The 27078-nt window shown below is 30.7% G+C and overlaps 1 pseudogene; it reads right to left on the bottom strand.

Annotated features, from left to right (window-relative positions):
* Positions 1-10479: 10479 nt before the first annotated feature.
* LOC145183830 (uncharacterized) lies at positions 10480-12886 on the bottom strand (annotated as a pseudogene).
* Positions 12887-27078: the final 14192 nt, after the last annotated feature.

Raw genomic sequence — 27078 nt, forward strand, 5'->3', positions numbered from 1 at the left:
TCAGGTTATTTTTTAGGTTTGAGGTTTTTTTTTTGGTAGTTTGATTTCGTATGTTTTTATTTCACTCTAGGGTGATCCTCCAGAAAGGTAGCTATCACCACTAATTTTCTCTTTCAAGTTAATACTATTTTTATTTTTAACGGGTACAAATAATAACTTTACAGCTCATAAAATGTTAAACTAATCTAACCCAATCCAAAATAGTATTTTCAGTGAATAAATTTTGTTCCACAGACTGTGATAAGTCATGTCCTTGGAATGTCACCACCCAGATTCTTGCTAATCCCAAGTAGTTTAATCCTTGATAGAAGTACTTTCCTTTTTTTTAATGCATATTATATAATTAAAAATACATTAAAATTTGAGTTGACATATTATTTTCCCCAAAACATATTTTTAAAGTAACTTTTATGTGATTGAAGCTCGTGTCACCAGCTCAAGTATCACGTCTGTATATATAGTTGTTAACATCAAAAAAATGCTGTAGGATGAAGCAGTAGTGCTCTCTGTTGCTGTCCTAGCTGAAATACCAGACATTTTTTTTAATGAGTAAAATTGAAGGAAGGTTTGGTGGAGTTGTTCTGTGTTAATAAGCGTTGAAGCTTTAAAAGTTGAATTCGTTAGTGTGAGTGTGTCACATCTGTGGTAAGCGTTTATAGAGTATATAAATCTTCGTTTTTATAAGCAATAATTTTAATTACTAGCTATTACCTGGACATGTTTACTCCAAGGGTAATAGAGTCCTAGCCTCAAAACATAGCACCCCTTTTAGGCTTTTTCCTTTAATTTGTCACGTCTGTGGATATCACATCTGTGGAATACAGGAAGCAACAGACGTGACACCAGTGGAACTGACGTGACAACAAATAACAATTTTACTTGTATATGGATTTTTTAATGTCTATTTATGCTATTTTTAATATTTTAAATATTTGCTCATTTAGCCAATTAATCATTAGAGAAAAGATAAAATGTTTCTAGCCTGATAGATTACAAAGATGGGAAAGATAGAAAACAACTAGAGAATTGAAAAAACTAAGTATGAGAAAGGCGAGGGAGAAGATCAAAGCTGAAAACCCAGAAAAGTATGAAGAACAAAAACAAAAAGACAGAGAAAGAAAAAAAGCAACACGGAAGAAAATTCATGAACTTTCAGAAAGTGATAAAAGATCAGTAAGAAAAGGTTGGAAGGAAAGGACCAAAAGTAGTCGAGAAATGAAAAAGAAAAGACAACAACTAATTGAATATTTGTCAACACCACCTGAAAGTCCAATTGTAAATATTTCTATCGACAATGAACTAGACTTCAATGTACTTCCTGGTCCCAGTCAAGATTCTAGTTCCAGAAATAGCAGCGGGCTAAAAACTCGTAGAAAGTATAGAGATGGGTTAAAGAAAAAAATCCAAAATTTAGAAGAAAAAAACAAATTGTTAAAGCAAAGAGTTGATAAATACAAACAAAAATTCTACAGACTGCAGTCTGCAAAAGATAATACTCCTCGGAAGGTGGTTAAAATAATGACTAGTGGTACAAAATGCTCAAAGGAAGTAAAGAAAAGCTTGCTTTTTACCAAAGTGTTAGACACAAATACAATCAAATTTTTCTACTGAGAGATGTATTACCAAAAAAAAGGCTTTTGCCAGGGTATTAAGCGGAAAGATAATAAAGAAGTACAGACTTCAAAGAAGCCTTAATAATCGTACTTCTAGATATATCTTACCATGCAATCCATACCATACATAACAACTCTCAAATATACTGAAACAGCGAAAACTTAAGATGGAAGTACAAAAGTTTTTAGAAAAAGTTAGTTCTAGTAGGCTTACTGCTGGGAAAAAAGAAACAATAACAAGAAACAAACTGAAAAAACAGAAAAGACTATTGAATGATTCAATGTTAAACTTGTATAATGACTTTAAACAAACAAACGAGTTCAAATCAATATCTTATAGCACATTTTGTAAATTGAGACCTTTTTGGGTAGTTCAACCAGACTTCCGTAAACGAGATAATTGTCTTTGTATTGACCATGAGAGTTTTGCTTTGGTTTTTGAAAAGTTGTATAGGGTAAGGTTGCCAATGTTGTACCCCCTAAGATAAAATTAAAAAATGTAGACAATCTACTGAGTAGAAACCTGAATTTTCAATTGGGTTTCATAATTTAGGGATTGTTTGTTGTAAAGATGTTTAAAAAGCTCAAAATTTAAAAAGCGTTATGTCTTGAAGAATCAAACTAAAAAAATAGCGCCAAGAGTACAATTACGGAAACTAGATCCTTAATTGTACCATTGTAATCCAATATTGTACCACTTTCTTGATTTCAATTACTTTACAGCTTTACAAATATTTTATGATTTTAGATTTAAGGGATTTAAAGAACTGATGAAAAGGAATGGTTTTTATAAAATCAGCAATTGGAAATATTCTGATATAACATAACATAACACCTAACTCCCCATAATATAATGAAGTGAAGTTTTTTATTTAATAAACTCTATGCAACTTGAATTTTTTTTTCTTCTGGAAAATGCCGAAAACAGGTATCACCACATATGGTGTAACTTTTATTTAAATTGTATGTTTACCAATGGGTTAGCTAAGATTAGAATAGTGGAGGAAGGTAGGTATTAAAGATAGTTATACTAAATAATGTAAAACAATATATACTATATCTGTTTTAAAAACAACCACACTAAATATTGTAAAATAAAATACATAAAAATATTATTTTTGGCAAAAGTTTCAGATATATTGTGTCTGTTTTTGATTAAGACCTGCACAGTCAACATGACACCAGCCTTGACATATTGGTAAAACTGAACTAGAGAGTACATCTTTTTAAGGACTGCTTGTCAATACAAGAGTAATACTGAAATTTTTCTTTTTTCGTTTAAGTGGTGAAGTTCGTTTTGTAAGTATGGATATTTCTCTAATTGGAATCTCAAAAGGAATTTAAACTTTACACGCATTTTTTAGCGGTCAGAATGGTTGCGTCGGTACAATTAAGGATATGCCTTGAGGTACAATTTACGCAACTAATCTGACATTCAGTTAATTAAAAAACTTGACAACTAAAAATAAGGTATTTTAAATTCTAGGTATTTATTTTGAATTTTGATAAATTATGCTTTAACATAAATACACCAAACAAATCATATCTTCTATTTTCTTAAGTGAAATACGCTTAGCCATGAAAACCTAAAATAAGAAATCTCCAACAACAAACCAACAAGACCTTACTCTGGCCTTAATACAGTTGGATGACAAAAAAAACAGTTGACTACTTAATTTCATTCAGCAAAAATAAAAAATAAATTAAAAAATTTCTTGTGGGTTGTAAAAATAACGAGTTATGTTAAAAGTACAATATAGGCATCGGTACAATATTAGCAACCTTACCCTCTTTTAAAGATGTTGGCATATAAATATCCCACTGACTTGCTAAAAAGTATAACATGTGATGGCGAGCTGAGAGAATTGTGCCTAGAAAATGTGGAGTATGCTGTTTAAACAAAAAAATAGTTTGTAAAGAATTTGAAAATGAACAAGCAATTTTTCCCCAATGGTCTAAAAAAAGAGTTGAAGTTTTGGTAAAAGGTAAAATGAAGACATGTTTCAAAACTGTAAAAGAAGAATTAACGTTAACTAAAAAACAGCTGTTTTTACATTTTATTAATAATATGTTGGAAAAGTTTTTGAGGCATGTATGCAATATAAAACACCAGTACAAAGCTACATCAGAAATAAAAAATAACTTGGGGCCTAGGGATATTTTCATTCATTATGATTTTTTAGAAAATTACAATTGCAAATACTCAAAAGAAATTCAATCGCTCCATTTTGGTGGATCAAGAAACCAAGTATCAATCCATACAGTTGTGGCGTACTATTACAGTATTTCTGAAAACAAAATAAAGGTCAAATCTTACTGTACATTTTCAGATAACAGGCAACACGACTTTGTTGGGATCTGTGCACATTTAAAGCCTGTTATTAATGACTTGAAAGAAAAGCTGCCTATCATTAAAACAGTTCATTTTCTTAGCGATAGTACTTCTCAACAGTACCAAAACAAGTCCATGTTCTATTTGCTTGGTACTTTTTTTCGAAAAGAGTTTGGAGCTGAAACAATGAGATGGCATTTCACAGAAAAGGGGCACGGAAAAGGTGCCCCTGATGGAATAGGGGGATGTATCAAAAGAACGGCAGAGAGAATTATAGGACAAGGGAAAGACATTCCTGATATTAATTGTTTGGTTGAAGAAATAAAAAAAAAGTGTCCAAGTATAACCATTTATACTATTAAAAACACAGATTTCAATCTCTATGAGAAATGTGTACCCAAAAACCTAACAACTTTCAAGGGGACTTTACAAGTTCATGAGGTGTTTTGGAGTTCCACTAAAAAAGAAACGTTGTATATGAGAAGGCTGACATGCACTGAATGTGACAATGGTACAAGATGCAATCACTATAGTATTGGAGAAGTACTAATTCCTACTGAATCTTTGACAGATCTTCATCCTCATATCCTTTTAATGTATAATTTTAAATTGGCTCATATTGAATATTGCAAACTTTTGCATTGCTTAAATGTTCTAGGTACTTAGCCATCAAGAATGTTTGAACATTAATATTTAGTTTTTCAGCGAGCCTTGTATTTTCATAAAATATTGAAATAAGTTGTGCATCAAAAACCTTATTTAACTGTTATTTAATTTTGTAATTTTTTTTTTAAATAATTATATTTGCTTCTGTTTTAAGAAATTCCTTAACATATTTACCAGGTCAACGATCCTTGAAAAGAAAGAAAGCACTTCCTGAAGGAACAATATCCAAAGGTTTGGCACAAGAAAACCAAGGCCCAAGTAAATGTAAAAATAAAAAGACAAGACTAAGTTATCACAGTGTTTACGGCGATAGTGAGGAGGAGAGCTTGTCTATTAAAATGAATGACTTTGTAGTTGTGAAGTTTCAAACTTCCAAAAAAATTGTCAAATGCTATGTTGGGTTAATTCAAGCCTTAGTTCTAGATAGAAATGAGTTTGTCATAAATTTTTTGAGAAGATCTGGCCAGGAATTTTTCACGTTTCCAGAGAAAGATGACATCTCTGTCATCGATAAAGGCGATGTAGTGTTTATATTGTGCCAGCCAAACCTCAGCAACAGGGGGCAATACAGTTTTCCACAAGATTTACCATTCAAAAACATTTGCTAATTTACGTACTAATAACACTTAAAAAATTTTAAACTTGTACCATATACTATTTTATGTTGCTAATAAAAACTATTGATAACAGATGATTATTATTTTTGAAAATTACTTGAACAACACTTATAGTTTACACAGCATAAGTGATAAAGTCCTGCATTACGTTCGTTCAATTACGTCTGATTACGTCAATTACGGTAAACGTAATTAACATAATTGACGAACAAAATGAACTCAGCCTTACGTTTATTTTGATAAAAAATTAAACGGAATTTTACAAGTTACGTTTCGTACGTAATTAAACAAAATTAACGGAATTGTAAAGAATTTATTAAAATATAAGGTTATTACATAAAATACTGCATTATGGTTGCTCAATTCTGTTAATTAAGTAATGATTGAAATAATATTTGGATAAGGATTTGTATCATCCCCAGTGCTATAAAAATAATGGTAATGAAATTACATTAATCTCTTCTTTTGACTGTAATGAAATTAAGTATTTATTTTGTTAATTTCATTATAGAATCTAATTAAACATAACTAATATAAATAACAAAACTCAGTTCGTCTTGCAGTATTGCAATACCAAGTAAATAAACCTTACAATTCATCATCAATATAATTATTTTGGCATTATTATTTTAGTAATGCAAGCAGATAAAAATTTTATGCCCAAACATATTTTATCCAAAAATGTAACATAATAAGTTCCCAAATATAATCTATTAAAACTAAACAAAATGAAACTTGCTTAAAAGAAATATTTTGCATTATTTATTACAAAAGAAGGCACACATTGGAAATTTAACTATTAATTTTTTATTACACAAAAACACTGAAGGAATACTTTGATAACCAAAAATTAGTAAAACATGAAATATCCTACTTGTGATTCTGACACGTTGTAATGAAATTGAAGACTTCCTTTCGTTTTATCAACATTCGTTTTGTCAACAATAAACGGAACTATGGTTAAGTCAACATAAAAGTAAAACTATACTTTCTTTGACATAAAAATTAAACTATTACTTTGTCAACATAAAGATATAAAACTATTATTTAGTTGACATATCATATAACGTAACACATCATTTCATCAACAAATAAAAAGGCAATATGTCTACAATCTTTTACTAACCTAACCAGACCAAATTTAATCTAAAAATTCACTGAACTCCACTGGCAACTCTTAAGGTTAGGTTAAGTTACTTTAAGTAAAAGAATGTCAACAAAATAAATCCTTTATCTGTTTATAAACAAAATGATTCTGTTGACAAAACTATTGTCAAAAAAATGATAGGGTGCCAAACTGAACTGTTGAGTTATGTAACAATGTATTTAGGTCAACTCTAGCATTAAGGGTCTGTGTGAAATTCCAAAAAAATGAGATATTAAATTTGACCCAAAATAAAGTCTTTACTAGCGTAGGTGACTCATTGTCAGTATTCCTGATAACTATAGGCTACATCAATGCCATATTTTAAGACTTATTTTTTGAAAGATTTTGAAAATACTAGAAAAATACCAAAAGTTTAGAAAAAATATACAATGTGAAAAAAATGCTTAAAATTGACATATTTTAAGGTCACTATTCTGCAGCCATTCTTAAGCTTTGCTCTTCTTCAGCCTCAAGAACTTTGATCTGTTTCAATTTGTCCAAATTTGCTCTAATGAACACAATCATGTGAACATTTTCTGAATCGAGGTTAGATTTTCTGTCACTGATAATTCTTCCAGAGACTGAAAAAACACGTTCTGAAGTTGTAGATGTAGCAGGGATGTGGTAGATTTTACGCACAAGCTTGCTAAGATGAGGAAAATGTATTCCTTTTTTTTTCCACCATTTCAAAGGTTCTTTCTCACAAGCATCTGTCAATGGCATAGCCAAGAATTTTTCAATCTCCTGTGACACATCACTGCATTTTTTAGTTGCGTTGTGGATATCAGAAGAGATCTAAAAAACAAGCTGCTGGGCTTCATTCGTTTCATCAAAATTTGGTGGAAGTTCTTTTGCTTTATCTGTACTGATATTTGTTTCCTCGGAGAATAATTCAGTTGTATTTTTCACTGTTTGATCAAAAGTCTTCAACTTTTTAAAAATTGCTCCTTTGTAGTCGGGATCCAAAAGATGAGCCAAGCAATATAGTTTGTTATCTGTTCCACCAGAAGGAATTTTCTTTTCTAGCTGTTCAAGCAAAGCAGTAGCAAGTTTGCAGGCTTCTGACAAAAATTTTCGACCTTTTAATTCTTTTTCTGTCTTTATCTTAATTAGCCTCTCTCGAATAATGAAAATTTGTACAAGAACTTCGTGAATGGTAAGAACTTTGTCTGACTCAAACTTTTTAGATGCTTCAAGGAACATGTTTAACAAAAGTTAAACATCAGCCATTAGCTCAAATTCCTGTTCATTCGGAATTTATTCTGAAAAATCAGCCTTAGAATTCTTGAGATGGAGAAGTGGTGTTTTCAACTGCAGGATTGAATCCAACATGAGACAATTAGAGTTCCATCTAGTGACAACTGGTGGAATTATTTTTCGGTAAGTAACATCAAGCTGCTTAATTGCTTTGGAGATTACCTCATTTGTTTTTGTAGACTGATGAACAAAAGATGACAGATTGATTGCACATTTGATGAGTTCTTTGGTAGTTTTGAGTGAATCGACTGGTTTAGATAATACAAGATTTAACATGTGGTCAATGCAAAGTAATGATTCGTTGATTTGATCTGCTTTTGATGATCCTGATTTCATGTTGGCAGCGCAGTCATGTACCACTACACGCAAGCAGTCTTGTGAAAGTGCAAGTTCAGTGATTGAATCATCGAGCTTTTTACCAATAGCTTGTCCAGTATGAGGAGATGGAAATCGCTTACAAGCTAAAATGATCCTCTGGAGCTCAAAATTCTCATCAATGAAATGAAGTGAAATGCTGATGTAGGCTTCATTATTTCTAGATGTCCACAAGTCTGTTGTAAAGGATACTCCAGAAGTTGTTGGTAAAATGTTAGCAAGTTGAGATGAAAGATGCTTCTTCACTTCTTCATAGAGTAGTGGGAGTTTCTGTCTTGAAAAGGTTAATGCTGATTTCAGTTGATGACGTGGAAGATACTTTGAACAAAAGGATTGGAAACCCTTAGACTGAACAAATGTGAATGGAAGATCACATTCTACCTACAGCTTCATTAGGTCCAAGTCAAACTCTAGTTGTCTCTGGTCAAACAAGGAATACTTAGAGCGAAAAAAATTCATGCTTGAGTGGCATGGGACAGGATGAAACTTATTAAGGCTTTTGGGAAATTTTGGCTTTTTTGGATCAGGTGGAAGAAATCCTTCACTTTGTAAAGAGGTTGTAGAATTTTTTGACGTTGAATTTTCTGCTTCTAAATTTTCAGCTTCTTTAGTGGTTTCACATAAATCAGCTTCGTCGTTTAGTTCTTCCATTTTTCGTTGAGTCTGTTGTTTTATCATTTCTGTAAACTTGCTGTGATGCTGAGTTCGTAGATGAGTCATCATGGCAGCTGTAAAACCTTTTTTTTTTCTGCAAATTGCATTTGGGCAGTGCTTAGATTTCACTCTTGGAATACCGTCACTGTCAGCACTGTATATTTCAAAGTGGTCCCAGAGGACCACATTTCTCTTGTTTTTCGGTCCTTTGTTCATTTTGAAGGAGTGATAAATTTGCAAATTAAAAGTTTAAATCACAGCACATTTTTATCTCTGAAGTAAACAAAGTTTAACATTTATATCTGTGAATATTTGTTTATTGAAAAATTTATCTTTATATCTGTGAATATTTGTTTGTAGAAAAATCACTCAACCTCTCCTCTCTTAGTTTTGTTAGTTACGTCAATTACGTTTAGTTACGTTCGCGGACAAAATTAACAAAACTAAAATTTAATTACGTTTCGATACGATTACAATTAACGTAATTTTAATGATTACGTACCGTTACATTCGTTTAGTTATGTTAGAGATAATGCAGGACTTTAATCATTTGTAATCAGCGTGAAAACTATTTTTTAATTTTCATGCAAACTTGTTTACCAATGTTTTTTAGACTTCCTTTTCATTGTTAGCAAAAAAGAACTTAAAAAAAGTTGGTGAACAAGTTTTTGTCAGCAACCTTAAAAACATTTGTAAAAACATTTTTAAAATACTTAAAAAAATCATGTTAGGGTAATTCTGTGTCAAAACAACAACAAAATTTCAAAAAAATAACCCACTATCTCATGACTTAATTTTTGTAACAAAGATACTTAACTAGGCTAAAAAGAATTCCACAAAGTTGTTTTAAACAAATCGGAATATTTTAGAAGTTATACTCGTTTAAAATTCAAAACTTTGCAACATTTTTACTTATCATGCTCTCCTCAAGCAACGTCCTTAGTAACAAGTAAATGTCAATACATACGTTGTTACCTTATCTATATTATTTCATAATTTGAAATTTTCCACATATTATTAGATGCTAAACCATAAAATTATACTAAGAAATAATACTTTTTTTTATTTATTAATAAATCAAAAAGAGAAAATTGGCGTTTTTAATAAAATTTAAAAGTAAACAGTCTTACTATAAGAGGAATTACAGAAAAGGTTATTATCTATATATTTCCAAACTTCATATTCTTAAAGTATATATAAATAGATAAAAAAAACAACAAAAAACTGAGTTGTTTTTTGACTTACAAATCTAAAAAATTTAATTTTTATTTTTGATTGAAAGAATATTGAGATTGAGACAGAAAATTGATAGGTATTTATGCTTAAGCACAACCAGAAAGTAAGAGTTCTTATTTTTGTGTAAAACTACAATATGCATATTTAATAAACTCAATTAAAAATATTTAAATATTAAAAACAGGTATTTTCACTCAGAGCTAGTCAAAAATAAGAGGTACTTTCACTTAGGTATAAAAATGCAATATTAATGACCTATCCATGTCCATAAATAGTATCCATGTCCATAAATAAACTCAATTTTAAATATCAAAACACATTAATTCTTTGAATTGCATGTTTTTATGAATTGACAAATTTTTATACAAATTAGTGAACTTCTTCACATATTCCTTTGTTTTTCTTTGGACTGTAAAACAAAACAAAGTTAGGAGATATTTTTTAACAAATGCAAAAATATTGTCATATACATATCATAGACATACACAAACTGTCAATTCTAAGAAATAATTTATAAAAGGAAGCAACCAAATGTTTTTTAAGATTCAAGGGCCATGTTGGTGCATAAATTAAAATCCCACATCAACTTTGCACATCACTTTGCATCTCACAATTTTTAAACTTGTAAGTCAAGGTAGGGATAGTGTCATCACTGCAGTATTTCATCTTATCTTCATTTTGACATACAGGAATAAATTCATGAAAGTCTCTTGTTCCTGGTATTGTTTTTACATTTTTAAATCGTTCAGATTGTAATAATCTAGTTTCTATCAAACTTTCACTTGAAATATAAATAAAGTTTATACCTTTGATGTTGTTAGTGCAATATGTAAACATATCACGCGAGTTTAATGATTGATTTGTAGAAACTCTCTGAAAACTAGCATTATCAACAAGCCGTTTAACTGTTCCTCCTATACCATCACAAGGTTGCTTACCATGGCTGGTTGCAAAGAAAACCTATTTTGCATCTATTCCAAAGTCTGATTTATGCTGACATAGATTAAAAATATTTTTGCAGTTTTTATATTGAGATGAACAGCCATCAGAAAAGTAGATCACATTTACAATGCAGGGTATCTTTTGCTTTAGATTATTGATAATTGATTTTTGTACCTCGTAAACCATTGGTACATCATGATTTTTATCATCTGATATAATCCAATATGAAGTGGAATGCAACACTTGATTTTCTTTATAGTGCACAACTACTGGATGAAGCGTGCACGGAAGATAATTCCAATGAAAACCTTGTACTTCATCCTGCACAACAAAACTATAGTTTTCTGCAAAATCTCCCAGAATTATTGCACTATTTGATGGCAGTTCTTCTTTAAGATTTTTTAAATATTTAGATTGGCATTTAGAAATATATGAATGCGCTGTTAGCTTCACTAGTTTTTCCATCACCATATTTACATAATCTGGTATGCTTGCAAGCTGTATAACTAAATCTGATCTATCAGTAGTAACCCATTGGTTAAATTCGATAGTATCTTCTTCCTCAAACTGTCTTATTAGTTCGAATAGCTTTTCTTCTAATTTAGATGTATTTTTTGGACATTGTGTACATCGATGTAACAAGCATTCTTTGTTTTGCATATCACAAACAATAAATAAATTCATGGTAATCAATTTTAATGGGTAGGAGAATTAACTTCATGTTTTGATGGTAGATACAAACGCACACAGAATGGGTTCCTGATGAGTTTGGCAAAACACACCATTTAGGTCTTAAAACACAAAACTTGGAAAAACCTAACTTTACATGTGGATATCGAATTTTAAATGAAGCAAATAACTCTTTTAAGCTTGATAAAAGTAGTCGCTTTTGCATATGGACTTTCCAACAAACACTTGCAAAATCCTTTTGACCAGGCATCTGGCGAGAGTTTTCATCATCTTCATAAAAGTTTTTTACTAAAGTATTTATTTGATCAGGGAGCATTTTACCTCGCTTAGATTGTGGAACTGTAAGAACTCCTTCCTTCTTTGCTAAAGATCTAGATTTTATAATTAGATATTTTGAAACACCAAAATACTCACTAGCTGCTTCGATTGACCATTCTTGTGGGCACAAAGTCAATATTTGAATTTTGTCCCTAAATGAACAGCATTTTTCAAGTTTATCTTTCATCAAAACTAACATTTTTTCGAACTGAACAACTTTTTTTTTTAAATCAAGAATATATTCATTATCAAAAACTTCAACTTCTGTCAATGGAATTTTTAAAGAACTTGATAACTTTTCTTTGAAAACTGTTGTAATAGTTTTAACTTTTTTTTTCCCAATACTCATACGATTCGCAAATGGCTTTCCATGAAGCTTGACTGGTGACACGCCAATTATACTGAGACAATCCGAAAGTTCTTGTCTATTTTTATTTATATCAGCTTCTTGTTGAACGTTAAATACATTTTCTTTATTTACACTTTCATTTGCGTAATCATCAGAAATATCAATGTTATCAGTATTAATTTCAGTGGAAGCTTTTAATTGGACTAAGCAATTTGTACACATTTTATGACCAGGTACAATATTGAACCTGTTGTTTAAAGCTATAGTTCTTAACGTGACTTCTCTGAGAGATGCTAAATTAAAAAATATAACGTAATAAAATAAAATGTGCCTAGTATTAACAAACATAAAGATCTTAAAATTATGACAAAGTAACACTTATAAAAAACTTTATGACAAGCTTCACTAACCTTTGCACGGTCTTTTGTGAACTAACAGTGGATCACAGCATTTATTCTGAAACACAGGGAACTTCTCAAGATAGAACTTTTGATGATGAAAACATATGTTAATAATCAAAACATGAGAAACACCAGACCTCAGCGCAACTAAATTTTGCTCATCTGGAGCTAAATCTTTAAAAAATTTTACTCCAATGTGGTTTGTAAATGTTAACTTGTGACAATTTGATTTTAAAATAAATCCAATGGAGCATTGTGATGCTCCAGCCATTATAAAAATATTTAATTTCAATATTTTATTTTTCTAAAACCAACATTAAATAAATAATAATTTTTAAGATGAGTATTATAATCAAAACTTTATTTTAAAATAAATAAGTGTAATTATAGCTATTACACTTATTTATTTTCAAAATAAAAATGAATTTCTGGTTTCTTGTTTAATTAACTAAATGGAGCAAATGGTTCTAATATTTGAATATTATATATAATAATACTTATGTGAGAAATTATAATTTTATTGTGAGAATTTGTTTTAGTTATAATCTCTATATGGAGGTTATAACCAAAACGGTAAATAAAAATGCAAAAATAAAATTGCAAAAATAAAATTGCAAAAATAAAACAATAAAAAAATAGTTGTGCATTAAAAAACAGTGAAATAATTTTTGCCTCTTACAGGTATTTATATATAAACCATTATTGTAAAGATTTAGAATGAATAGATCCATACCTTTTCTGCAATTAATCTTAAACTAGACATGTTTACTGAAAAATTATTGTTAAAAACCCGGTTTTCATCTTAAAGTTTTTATTCAAATATAAGATCTAATAACTTTAGGTAATGACTTTTGATTTCTTTCTTCAAAAGTTTCTATATCTATTAAATTTTGTAAACGTATGGTTAATGTAACTGTGCATACTTTAACATTTAAGTGTTGCTATAGACGTTGCTAAGAGCGCGGAGAATAAAAAAATGTAAAAAATCTCAAACTTCAAAGACCCATAACTCTCAAAGTAATGAAATTGGCTCCAAATTATTTTTGATTATTTTTAACGACGGTATTAACTGCGTTTGTGCCGAAAATTAAGTATTTCTGAGATGGTGGGTTATCTCGCCTTGTTGTTTTGACATGGAATTACCCGTTAAAGCAAGGAATGCAGTACGGGATATTAATTAGTTTATCTTTCAAAAAAACCGGTTACCAAAAAGCCGCGGTTTTAGAGAAAAAATCCTGGTAAAAACCGGTTTTTTACTATTTGATTTTTAAGGTTAAAACGCAAGCAAAAAAGGCTTTATTTATATTTATCTAACATTGATAATCTCAATACTATAATAACCAAAGAAACTGATATTTTTTGCCTATTTTTAACTAATAATATGCTCTCATCATACAAAATATATCAAGTGTATCATCATTTAAGCTTGTCCTAAGTTTAATCACAAACAAACCACTTGCTTAAAATGAACGTTCTGCTTTTACGCTGGTGACACATTAACCTTTAAAAGCATTAAATAACATATTTAAATTCCATTATCGGGTAAATCTTGATTGTTCTCTTTAGAATTGCAATTTTTTTCAAACAATCAGCAAAAAATATAAGCACCTATTTCGGCCAGATACGCCCGATTTACTTGTGGAATTCCAAATACATCAGGACTTTAGTTTTCAATCATCAGGATTAATTAAATATAACAATAAAGTCATAACTTCCAAGTTTCTTCTCTATTTCATAGGCTTAATAAATGATGCTATAAGCTCTTTGCTGATAGAAGATCTTTGCTTATTCAAATGCTTATAAATGAATTTTGTTTCATCACCTGCACTTATCAAGGTTGCATCTCGTCTGCAAAGGCCATCAGTTCTAATTTTCATAGGTTCCAGGCCAGCAAGTAATTCTAGCTAACTCAGTGAATTCTTAATCAGAGAAGTGAATATCACTTGATATTTAAATCAAAGTTTTTTTGATTGACTTTTTAAGTTTAGCAAAGCGTTTTATCATGTCTACTTAATTGTTCCATTCTTTTTTTGGAATCAAGAATTAGCATATATTCTCTTATAAATATAGCTTTTAAGTGTTTCTGTAGTACATCATCATTTTTAACTGGACTTTTACGAAACAGTCGAACACAGCTCCTCACTTTGGAAATAAGATTTGGAATGTTTCGTCGAACCTCAGGAAGTATGGCATCTTCATTGTTTACCTGAATACTTTAGTTAGGGTTAGGATAAAAAGGACTGTGTTATGTTTAATTGCCCCCTGAAATTTATATTTACCAGTTAAGTCCCAATATTATGATAATTATCATCATTATCACTTAGTTCACCATCGGATATAGTCTCACCATCAATTATTAAGTCATTTGCTATTAGTTCCAAATGGTTAGAAACCTTATATAGGACTTCAAAAATGGCCAAACGTATGCCATGTGTATGGCATAGTTGGTGAATTAGAAGAATGGATTTGCCATCATCACTGAAGCTCCATCAGTGGTTGCAGCCACAACATCTGAATCAACATCAATTCCAAACTAATCAAGCTTTTCCTTCACGACAGCTACTGCTTTTTCGGCTGGCATAAATCCAAAGGTTCTCACCAAGATAAGATTCCAATGACGATCCTCAACATGAACGTTGATATTCATATAACGTACATTTCGCATACAAATGTATCCATCTAGAGTTAAGCTAAAAAGATGATTCAAATTTCTTAGATCCTGAAATTGTTTCTTGAGGATAGTTTTGATTTCTACTCCTTGCTTCATTAAAATGGCTCAAACTGCATTTGCATCAGCTGGAACCTTGTATCTCTGACTTTTTGACAGGACTCAAACTGGAATTCCATCCCAAGCTTCTAGCTCTAGGATAGCCACTGAAAGGAAATTTTTTTCTGCGTTGAAGAAATTTTAAATTTTAGAGAGTTTTTTCGTTTTTTTCGTCGAGATTTTAATCGTAGGCAAGTCAATGTGATGCTTTGTCTTCAAATGAGCTCTTATTTCACAAGTAGATCCTCCTTTGCTCTTCATCTCTTTGTCACATTTCTTGCACTTGGCCTGCTCCAATTCTTTGCAGTGTAAAAAGTGCTTCCAAACGAGGTAATCTTTATTTCTTCCGTGAAGACCATTTTTAAACCAGTTCGGAAAAATGTTTTAGACTTCAAATCATACTTCAATTTCATGATGCAGCACCGCAAATATAAAATAAACGGAAACCAAAGGATTGCCAAAATCCATTTAAAATATACAATTAATTATTTGTTTCAATAAAAATGCAGCAGAAGCATATTTAAGTTTTTCATTATATTAATTTAAAAAAACCGCAAAACCGCTAACAACAAACCAATGACGTTTTTTTTTCTGAAGTAAAAAAAAACGTTTAAAGCCGGTTTCAAAAAACCGGTTATATGCCCTACAATACAGCAATATTTTCAAGCTAAGGAATAACAATAATAAACTAAGAAAAAGCGAGTGGCTGCTTTAGTAACAGCTATGATATCGTTTATCACTTATGTACAATGATGATGCCTCGTGCTTTTAGCATTTTTATCTAAAGAATATTTCAGAGGTCAACAGCCTAATGACAAATAGCTGCAAGAAAAATAAAAAATGATGATGGTCATTTATAGAGTAAAAAAATCCTCCAATGACTTTATTGATGAAAAATCTTTGCAGTTTAAAACGTATTGCAGTTTCATCACTTTTCTATCTTCAGTTAGTGTATTCGTTTAGTTAGTTGCCTATAATGTCCATATGATGCTTACATACACAAAGGTAGGCACTAGCATCCAAGATCTTCTTTTTTTTTTATTACCATTATCTTTTTTGCTAAACTTTTAAAATTCTGTAAAATAAATTTCAGCTTATTATGCGCTCTGACAATTGTTCCATTGAGAGACACCTATCCAAAATCGGACCGATGGGGCATTAATCTGCAAGGTCTCAGATATCACCAGATACAAAAATTAAAATCTAATCTCTATAGCCAAAGGAGAAAAACGCAGTTAAAGTTATATAGCATTTTGCGCTGCTGATCGCATTTGGAGCACCGTTGTAAATCTATTTTATTGGTTTTTATCACTTTTGGGGTTTTAAAAATATGAAAACATTTTAAAAATGATCAAAAACTCTTTACACATATGTGCTGGCTATAACTTGAGAAAAAACCGGCTATTCAACACTTGTGGTTTATGAACAGGGACCTAAAGTATTGGGTATGGCAATTAAAGTCTATTTAAAAAGAACTAACGGATGCTTTACGTTTTTATTCTAACCTTATTATTGACTATGGAAGTTTCAAATTTTAACAAAATGAAGCCTTTTATCTTTCAGGCAAAATAATAGAAGCAAGATAACTTTTATCTGTGCTTTTAAAGATATAGTTCCTAAAGTAGGAATCTTGCCTATGAAAAAACGGCCAAAATATAGGAGATTTTTGTGGTTTTTATGCTTTTTAAAGATTCAAAGTTACACCAAATAACTAATTTAGTAACAATATCATATGACTAGTGGATATGGGATTCTATGGTTGGAAGACTTTACATTTGTGTGTATTTTGTTTACAAAAAGGGTGCTTTATTTGTCTAGGCTTGTATAAAAAACGGGGGAGAAAACACATGGTTTGAGGCTTTTTTATAGTTGTTTTGAATTTTAAACACATAAAAACGTCTTTATGTTATAGTTCTTAAACCCACAGATTTGCTTTATTGTTTTTGTTTTAAATGATTGATATTCAATTCAATTCAATTCAATATATTTCGTGTTAAGGGTGTTACAAAAAATACAGGCCATTGTAAATAGTGATTTACTAATAAAACGCAAATACCTAAATTGGATATACCAACAACTTTTTTACGTATTGCAAAAATTACTTTAGAATTCTAAGTTCAAATTTGTTTGGGAATTTGTAAATTAACTTCAAAATTAATATTAGTATCATGTTTTTTTATATAAACCAAATATGTATAACCTTGCTGTGCTTTTATCTTTATATTGAAGTTTCTCATAAAATCTTTTATTGCTTGGACTAAGTTTAGTCTAGCATTTAAAAATGTGAAAACAAAAGTTTCTTGTTTTCTGGGAAAAGCCATAACATCAAAGTAATTACATTTAAGCAGTCAACAGTCTAAACAACTAAAAAGATTTTTCAACAACACAACCTTGTATTGAAGTTATTTTTCAAAGATCACTTTTCTTACCACTGAAATACCATATAAAAGAAAACCTCATCAAGGTTATCGGCAATCTGTATGCTTCTTTTGTTTTTCAAAATGTAGCATACATATTACTGATTTCATCAAGGAAAGAATACTAAAACACTGGTTAAACACTGCATGAACAACATTATGATATTCCTTTGCGCACATTTTTCCGTTCTCTTTCTTAATGAATGCTTTACATTGCATCCTAATGGAATTGAAGTTTCTTGGAGTTCCCTGTTCTTTGTAAAATTTTCCCTAATTTTTGTTTCAACAGTTTTTGAATTTGTAATCTTGGTTAATGTCACAGCCAGTTCTTGCGTTTTTTTATTTGAAAGACCAGTATTGATTTGAACTTGAACCATATCCGAAGTTGTTAGAGAAGTTCTTGATATGCACTCTGAAGGGACCTGTATTGATAGTTAAAGCTTTACCACTTTCTCTGCTCAACCTAATTGTGCCCTGTGGGGAGGATACCTTTTGAGTTATTACAGAGGAAGAATTTTTTTCAGCAGTTCCGGAATCAGTAGCTATTATTTTCTTTAAGTTTTCAAACTTGGTGGCTAGTGAATAATCAAATGTTATTCCTCTTTTGACTTCACTGAGACAGTTTGAGAATAGTTCATTAAGGCTTCTTGATTATTCATTTAAAGCTTGATCGGTTGAAAAAGTGAGCTTTGTAAAATGTACTTTTAGTTGGCCAAACTAGCAAATTAAACAACTAAGAATCAAATCCCCTGGTATGTGGTCAAATAATCAATTTGTTATATTCAAGTAGCTTGGGAACTTGCTTTTGTGCAATTGCTCTGCAGGAATTGCATATGTCCGATAAAACTCCATCATCCTTAAAATCAATGGAGTTTCCTGAAAAAATACCTAGTATTCTTCTGTTGATGAAATCAGTGATATGTCTGTTACATTTTAATAAACAAAAGAAGCATACAGATTGCCGACAACCTTAATGAGTATTTCTTTTATATGGTATTTCAGTGGTAAGAAAACTGATCTTTGAAAAATAACTTCAGTATAAGGTTGTGTTGTTAAAAAATCTTTTTAGTTGTTTAGACTGTTGACTGCTTGAATGTAGTTACTTTGATGTTATGGCTTTTCCCGGAAAACAAGAAACATTCGTTTTCACATTTTAAAATAGTAGAACAAACTTGGTCCAAGCACTAAAAGATTTTAGGAGATACTTCAATATAAAGATAAAAGCACAGCAAAGTTACACATATTTGATTTATATAAAAAAACTTGATACTAATATTAATACACACACAAAATGTATTGTGAAGTCTTACAGCCATAGAATCCCATACCCACTAGTCATATGATATTGTTACTAAATTAGTTATTTGGTGTAACTTTGAATCTTTAAAAAGCATAAAAACCACAACAATCTCCTATATTTTGGCCGTTTTTTCAAAGGCGAGATTCCTACTTTAAGAACTATATCTTTAAAAGCACAGATAAAAGTTATCTTGCTTCTATTATTTTGCCTGAAAGATACAAGGTTTCATCTGCTAAAATTTGAAACTTCCATAGTCAATAATAAGGTTAGAATAAAAAAGTAAAGCATCCGTTGTCTATTTTTAAATAGGCTTTAGTTGCCTAACCCCATACTTTAGATCCCTGTACGTTATAGCCAACACATATATGTAAAGAGCTTTTGATAATTTTTAAAATGTTTTCATATTTTTAAAACCCCAAAAGTGATAAAAACCAATAAAATAGATTTACAACGGTGCTCCAAATGCGATCAGTAGCGCAAAATGCTATATAACTTTAACTGTGTTTTTCTCCTTTGCCTATAGAGATTAGATTTTAATTTTTGTATCTGGTGATATCTGAGACCTTGCAGATTAATGCCACATCGGTCGTTTTTTTGGTCCTCAAAATTTAGGTTGGGACCATTTTTGGATTGGTGTGTGAGGGAGCTTTTCTCATAGTATTAAACGATTCTCTATTATTTTGATGCGTACAAGAGTTCAATAATCTTTTAAAGGAAAACTCTGAAAATTTTGCATTCCTTTGAAATTCCTGTTTAAAGATTTTTTGCAGTGTGGAAGTAGTATTTATGAAGTGAGAACCAAAGTTCCAAAGAACCAAATTTTAAATTTTTGTCAACTTTACAACAGAGATACTTTGAATCTTTGTCATCTTTATCAAAGTACTATTTTAAATCTTCATAATCTTTATCATAATGATATTTCAAATTGGTTGCGTGTTTGCCTGCAACTTTTGTTACCCTTGCAACCTTAAAAATTTTACTTGCAACATTAATAGTTTCCTCCTTCACCAAACAGGTTGAGTTACCATTACCTTATTTTATTAAATAATTTTCATAATAATTTCCATTTAAAAACGTTTTAATATAACTTGAATATTGGCGATATAAGAAAGGATTGCTTGCTACAGCAGTACTTTTCGGATTTTATGAAATTTTGATCTTAAATATAAAATCAAAAATTTAAAAAGATTAAAACCACTCCATTAATTTGCTTTTTAAAGGATCCCGGTTACAAGCTCCATGTTTTAGCTGATTATATCGTGAGCACAATCTAGCCTACTTTGTTGGAGAGACGATGTTGGCTAGTTGTCAACCTGGAAATTTTTACTAAGCTTGGAAATCACCATCAAAATGCTGCTAATAACAATTTCTTATTTGTAGTATTGGATTGGTTTTCAATGCAAACTTGGTTTGTTTTTTTAAGTAATTGAAATAAGAAATTGGTTTATTTAAAAATATTCATAGAAAAACCATTAACGCAAAAACAGATGGAAAAACTAAAGACAGTTATGAAGAAGGAGTCTCAACGAAATTGCTGAAAGAATTTGAAAATGAGAATTTAAATGTAAAAAAATCTAATTGCAGAAGTCATTAAAAAAGAGAAAGTTAAAAAAAAAGTCAAAATAATCGCCAAAACAGACAATTATTATTCTTTTTGTGTTTTCATAAATTGGATGTATATTTTAACAATATCCGCAAAATGCTGCAAGTGTTGTATATAATTTAATATTTTTTTTATATATCGGACACTTTAGCTAATTAAAAACGCTAAAAGCAAGCTGCTTTTTCTATGCATCCACGCCTATACTGATCATTTACGTGGAAACTATACCTACATATTTGGGACCCTATGCCCTTTAATAAATATATTAAATTTGGGACTATTACAGTTAATGTTGAAGAGTTTGGTAATATAATTAACTCCCCAATAATCTTAGATCTCTTATCAACTTTATCAATATTCTAGAATTACTCTCCTGGTTGAATTAGTAGACAAATGAAGAACAAAAAATCCTTTTTTTTTCAAAATTTATTGCGTGCTACTTACATATTATTGAAATGATAAATGCAGCATATCAAGGTCAGCATAGTTTGAAGGGAAACCAAACCTTGTTGCTTCCGGGAAAAAGAACCTGCTTATGAAAATATTAGAAAAAAGTAAAATGTAGTAAAGGTAAATTTATCTACTAAAATCTATTACCTGTTAAAGTAAAACTCTTAGAATACCACGTCTTTCATGTCTTTCCATGTCATTCCATGTCATTCCATGTCATTCCATGTCATTCCATGTCATTCCATGTCATTCCATGTCATTCCATGTCATTCCATGTCATTCCATGTCATTCCATGTCATTCCATGTCATTCCATGTCATTCCATGTCATTCCATGTCATTCCATGTCATTCCATGTCATTCCATGTCATTCCATGTCATTCCATGTCATTCCATGTCATTCCATGTCATTCCATGTCATTCCATGTCATTCCATGTCATTCCATGTCATTCCATGTCATTCCATGTCATTCCATGTCATTCCATGTCATTCCATGTCATTCCATGTCATTCCATGTCATTCCATGTCATTCCATGTCATTCCATGTCATTCCATGTCATTCCATGTCATTCCATGTCATTCCATGTCATTCCATGTCATTCCATGTCATTCCATGTCATTCCATGTCATTCCATGTCATTCCATGTCATTCCATGTCATTCCATGTCATTCCATGTCATTCCATGTCATTCCATGTCATTCCATGTCATTCCATGTCATTCCATGTCATTCCATGTCATTCCATGTCATTCCATGTCATTCCATGTCATTCCATGTCATTCCATGTCATTCCATGTCATTCCATGTCATTCCATGTCATTCCATGTCATTCCATGTCATTCCATGTCATTCCATGTCATTCCATGTCATTCCATGTCATTCCATGTTATTCCATGTCATTCCACGTCTTTCCACGTCATTCAATGATGGGCGGAGAACAGTTGTGGATTTAGCTGTAGACGCGAGAGGGACAGGCTATCTTTTTACAGTGGTACGCAGGGTTGACAAAGTTTGAAAAAAAATTTTTTTCGTTTGGTTTCTATTCAAGAGTTTCAAAACCCAACACATTCAAACTGGATATGTTATAGTATCAGAAATTGAGGATCATTCTTGAGAAATTTACGTCCAAAGTAAAAAAGTTTTTGGTCAAAGTATGATCCAAGAGAACTGGGTCAGAACAATTTACACGGATTTTCATTTAATATTTTCCCTCACAGTGAAATTTAAAGTTCAGTAAAAAGTTCTTTGAATTTGCTTTTTAATGGTTTAAAAGTTTTTTTCTTTTATAATATTAATGAAGTTTTAAAGGTGCGGCAAAAATATGAAAAAATATCGTCAAAAAGCCTAAATTTTTAACATATATGGAGCCTGGTATAAATCGTTCTTTCTGTTCAAATTAAAAATTTTTGTCACAAAAAATGAATTTTGAACAGGAATTTTATTTTAAAACAAAGTAAGTTGAAAAACCAAATTCGAATTGCATTCGAACGTTTTTGCAGCTAAGTCCTTTTTTTTTTTTTTTTCTTTTTTAAAATATTTCACCATATTAATATTAATGATGGGAATGGACCTAAAAATTAAGTAATAGATTGATTCGGATCTTCACAGAGAGGGATCAATTCGAATCAGTTTGATATCTTGCAATTATTTGTTTACGGTTCTGTTTTTAAACTTTTTAAACTTTCGAATGAAACTAAAAAAAACAATTATATGTTCCTTTACTCAATAAATAAAAAAGACATCCTAATTGGAACTCAAAGCTAAAAACGAGCTATAAAAGCAAAAGTGTAAATAATAAGATTCAGTAAAATAAAAATTGAGCAACATGAAGATGAAATTATGACAGCTGACAAACTGATAACTGGCTCAAATACAAACTGTAAATTTCCGAAAAAACTTGTTTTTTAGCAACTTGAAAAGCTTCTTGCGACCTAAAGAAGTGCTGTTTGAATCTGGGATCAAGAAATGTTACTATTGCAAAATGATCTATGGTTTCTAAACCAAAAAACGTGCTTCAAATGCATTCTTCAAAGCATTTTTCATGCCTAATTTTCTTAGTCATCCAAGGGAACGTGAAATGACTTCATGACAGTTGTCATATCGGAATACATGCACTGATGCAAGCATCCTTTCCACTGAGTAATTTGGTGGCTTCTACGAATATTGCTAAGATGTTTACTACCTTTCATGCAGGTTCCAGCCCTGCATAATGCCACTGAAAGGACGATTGAGCAGTGTGGTAGCAATTACAGACTTCAAGTACAGAATTTTTTCAAGCATGTAACAAGTTGAAATCCAGAGTGCTGAGACATCGTTTTTGAGCCCGAGCCTGTCAAAAGAGTTCATTTGAATCTCTTGTTGGTTATAGAGCTCAGAGAATGAGGAACTTCAATTAGAAACATGGGTTTATTTGTAAAATTTCTGAAGTATTTTTTTTTTTACTATTTGCATTACTTCAGCGTTTAAAGCATGTTTGTTTGTGTTTTATTTAGTCCTTTTGTTTGTGCAATTTAATATAATATATAGTGAAATAGATTATATAATAAATGTTTTTTTTTTTATTAACCCTTGATACCGTGTGTTCATTGGTAAGTCATTAACATCTATTTACTGGTGACGCTGGATCCTTTCTCCAAAGTGCTGCTTTTTTTTTTTTTGCTTTAAACATTAACTTAAAATCATTTTTTTAAAGGTAGGAGTGGGGATAATTTGACAATAAAACAAACCTCTTCATAATAATGCAACGATATTTCTTCCCTGTTATTACACAACTTCAATTTGTTATTGTTTTTTATAAGATATTTTGTTAAATTAACTTTAATTATTCATAGCTTCTGAAGATTTAATACATTTTTAGTTATTTAGATTAATATAACAAGAGTAGTGTGTTTCTCTTTTAAGACCATTTTCTAATAGTTTTACTTATATTTTAAGGCCAAAATAACTCAATTACGGTTTCGGAAACCGGCTCTATGTTTGAATTTAATAAAAAATTGTAGGAAATCGTTATTTCTTATTTCAGATATTTAAGGTTTAGAGTCCGCTAGTGATTGCCTTATGGACTGCTCTTTCCTTTCCGGGAACTATTGCTCATTTGACGGCAAGGTCACTGTGGTACACTAATTCCTTTTACAAAAAATATATTGCAAAATAGGAGAGATCTGCACCAAGATGAATCCATTCAAGACTTTTATCCTTGGATACAGTAGCCGACAAGGGAACCACACAAATGCAGACAGGGACAAAAATTTTTTTTTTTTTTTTTTGTAGTTTTGATTTTTTTTTTTTTTGTTGTTGGATTTCAAATTTAACCGCTTTAACGGTAAAAACAAAAACATATTTGAGAAATTTTGGCAAACTTCATTTGTTTACTAATATTCGGAATAAGAACTATCAAAAATTAATATATATAATATTGCTACTGTTATTTATAGGACAGTGGGATAGGTGTCGGATAACTCCTTGAAAATAGTAATTATAAAATTTGTACCGCATCTTCACTAGATAAAAAAAATGATGGCGTTTATCATAATAAGCAACCACTTATTAAATGGTTGTTATCTTGCTACTTCATATTGAAAGCAGACGCGTTTTCTTTTTGTTAAACTTTTTAATATTAGTTTTTGTGAAAATTAAATAGAAACATTTCTATAAATCTTTTGCAAAAAGTTCTGATAATGTTATACTACGATTTTTTTTTTCTATGTAAACTGCATTTTTATTTCTAAATATTTCTGTGTTATTAAAGACAAAGCTGTTATTAAAAATTGCACTGAACCTCAGGAAAAGATGTTAGAGTTTGCTGCAGATATTTTATGACATTTTTATTTCTAAATATTTCTGTGTTATTAAAGACAAAGAAACTTACATGAAGGTTGATCATTATAAATTTCTGTTTTACACCTTACACTTATCACCTTACATGTGTGAGTTCACAATTACTGGTTATATCACCCCTCTCCATTAAAAACATTTGAGATGAAGTCCTCTCCTAAAGAAAACCTTTAGAGACATGAAAGTGCATACCTTGGGCATTACAAAAATGAAACTTTTAAAATCAAGTTTTGCGTCCGCAGAAGAAAAATGCATTTAAAAATCATTGTTTAAAGGAAAACTATGCAGTGTTAGATTTATCATATGGGGCAGCAGAAGGAGAGAAAGCTGAAGACATTTTTAAAAAATAATTCAAAGGAACCAGAAAACTTAGCCATATAAGAGTTTTTTAGTTGCAGGGTTTATGGCATTGAAAGTGTAAAAAATATTTATTCTACGATAGCCCACCTCAGATTTTGGTTTCAAGTGCACAATTGTTTTTTTTTTGGTAGTTTGCGCGTAAAAGCCGTAATTTAAAATTTCAGAAACGAAAATCACTTAAAAAGTTATGTCATTTGCAAGATTGAAAAACTGTTGACCTGTTCTTTAAAATGCCTGACCATGTAATGTCACATGAGGGCAACAGGAGAAGTGTTTGTTTTCTGCGCATGAAAAAGGCCACTTGCTAATTTGACTGATTTTCAAAAAGTAAGAGGAAATAAAATTTTAGAAGTCAACTTGAACTTTGATGGCTCTACAGTCCCTTAGGACTCTGTGATGCATTTAGTAAGTCAATAGAGAGGTGTGCTAATGGCGAAAAAACAACTCTTTCAAAGCTTTATGACTTTTATGAGTTATGTCAATTTCACCAACAGTCTTGACAAGGGCATCTAGTATTTGTGAGTGTCTGATTTGCAAAGTCGCCAGAATCAAAGGAAATCAAGCTCACCCACTTTTTCAAAACTCAACCGGGACAACTTCTCCACTTCTCCAGAAGCTACAAATTTTGCCAGGTATTAGCTTTTATATTCTAAAAGTTTTGAAACACCATATAATGAATTAGAAAGCAATGCCAACTGCAAGTTTTAATTTAAAGCGTACAATATGCAATTATTAGATCCAAAATGTTAATGAAATATTATTGAAACAATGAAAACAGATTTTGACAACTATTAATATTTTTCGATAAACTATTTCTTTTGCACAATACTTTTACGGCAAGAAAAAGCTGGGAAAATGTGAAAAATTTATTGGTTTATAGAATTAGATTTGAACTTATTCACTTTCAATGTATTTAATAAATTTGATGAAAAAGAATTTTTCTCTGAAATTCAAACATTCCTTTTCTAATATTGCGGTATCATCAAAGTCGCTTAGATTATCAATATCCTTCTCTTGCCTCAAAGCTTCAGACTTGGTTCATGTGCAACTCAACACTGGTCTTTCAAATACTTGAGTGAAAAAACTAGTAAGCACCTTGAACAAAGTCTCACCTCGCTAAATTGTCGAAGAGAACTCTAAAACCAAGTTTAACATTCTTGGCCAGCAACTATCTGAAGAGGCAATTAACATCATGGACATAGAAGAAGACAAAGAATTTCTCAAAAACGATTTTATAAAACTTAGTTTAGAATTCTTCCTCTTTATTTCTTGCTAAGAAGCTCATGAAAACAGTCTCCTAATCAGTATATCTACAAACCTTAAATGTTTATTTGTAGTCATTGTTAGATTAAAGTTCTTAGGTAAAACTCCTATACTTGCCAGTGTTTTACTTCTGTGATGACTAAGCTTAGTCATTCTGTGATGACTAAGCTTAGTTGCCTTATAAGACAACTAGTGTGTTTAAAAAGTTAACTTTTGATACCAAAACTTCATATATTTTCACATCATTTAATCTAATAAAAATGTTGTTTAATTAACTGTAGACTTAAATCAAATACTTCATTACTTAACAACCAGCTAAAGTAAGTTAAGTTAAGTACGTTTTTTAGATTTTACATTAAACGTTTCACTGACTCTTCCAAAGGTGTCAAAATTAACGTAACCAATAACTCGTAGCAAAAGTTTAGTGACTTTTGGCGATTTTTGCAGTTTTTAAAAATCTTTTACTAAGTTTCTGGACCCGAACGGT

Source organism: Hydra viridissima, unplaced genomic scaffold, assembly GCF_058129835.1.
Source record: "Hydra viridissima isolate aposymbiotic clone 2 unplaced genomic scaffold, HvirCarnegie_v1 scaffold_13, whole genome shotgun sequence".
Lineage (NCBI taxonomy): Eukaryota > Metazoa > Cnidaria > Hydrozoa > Anthoathecata > Hydridae > Hydra > Hydra viridissima.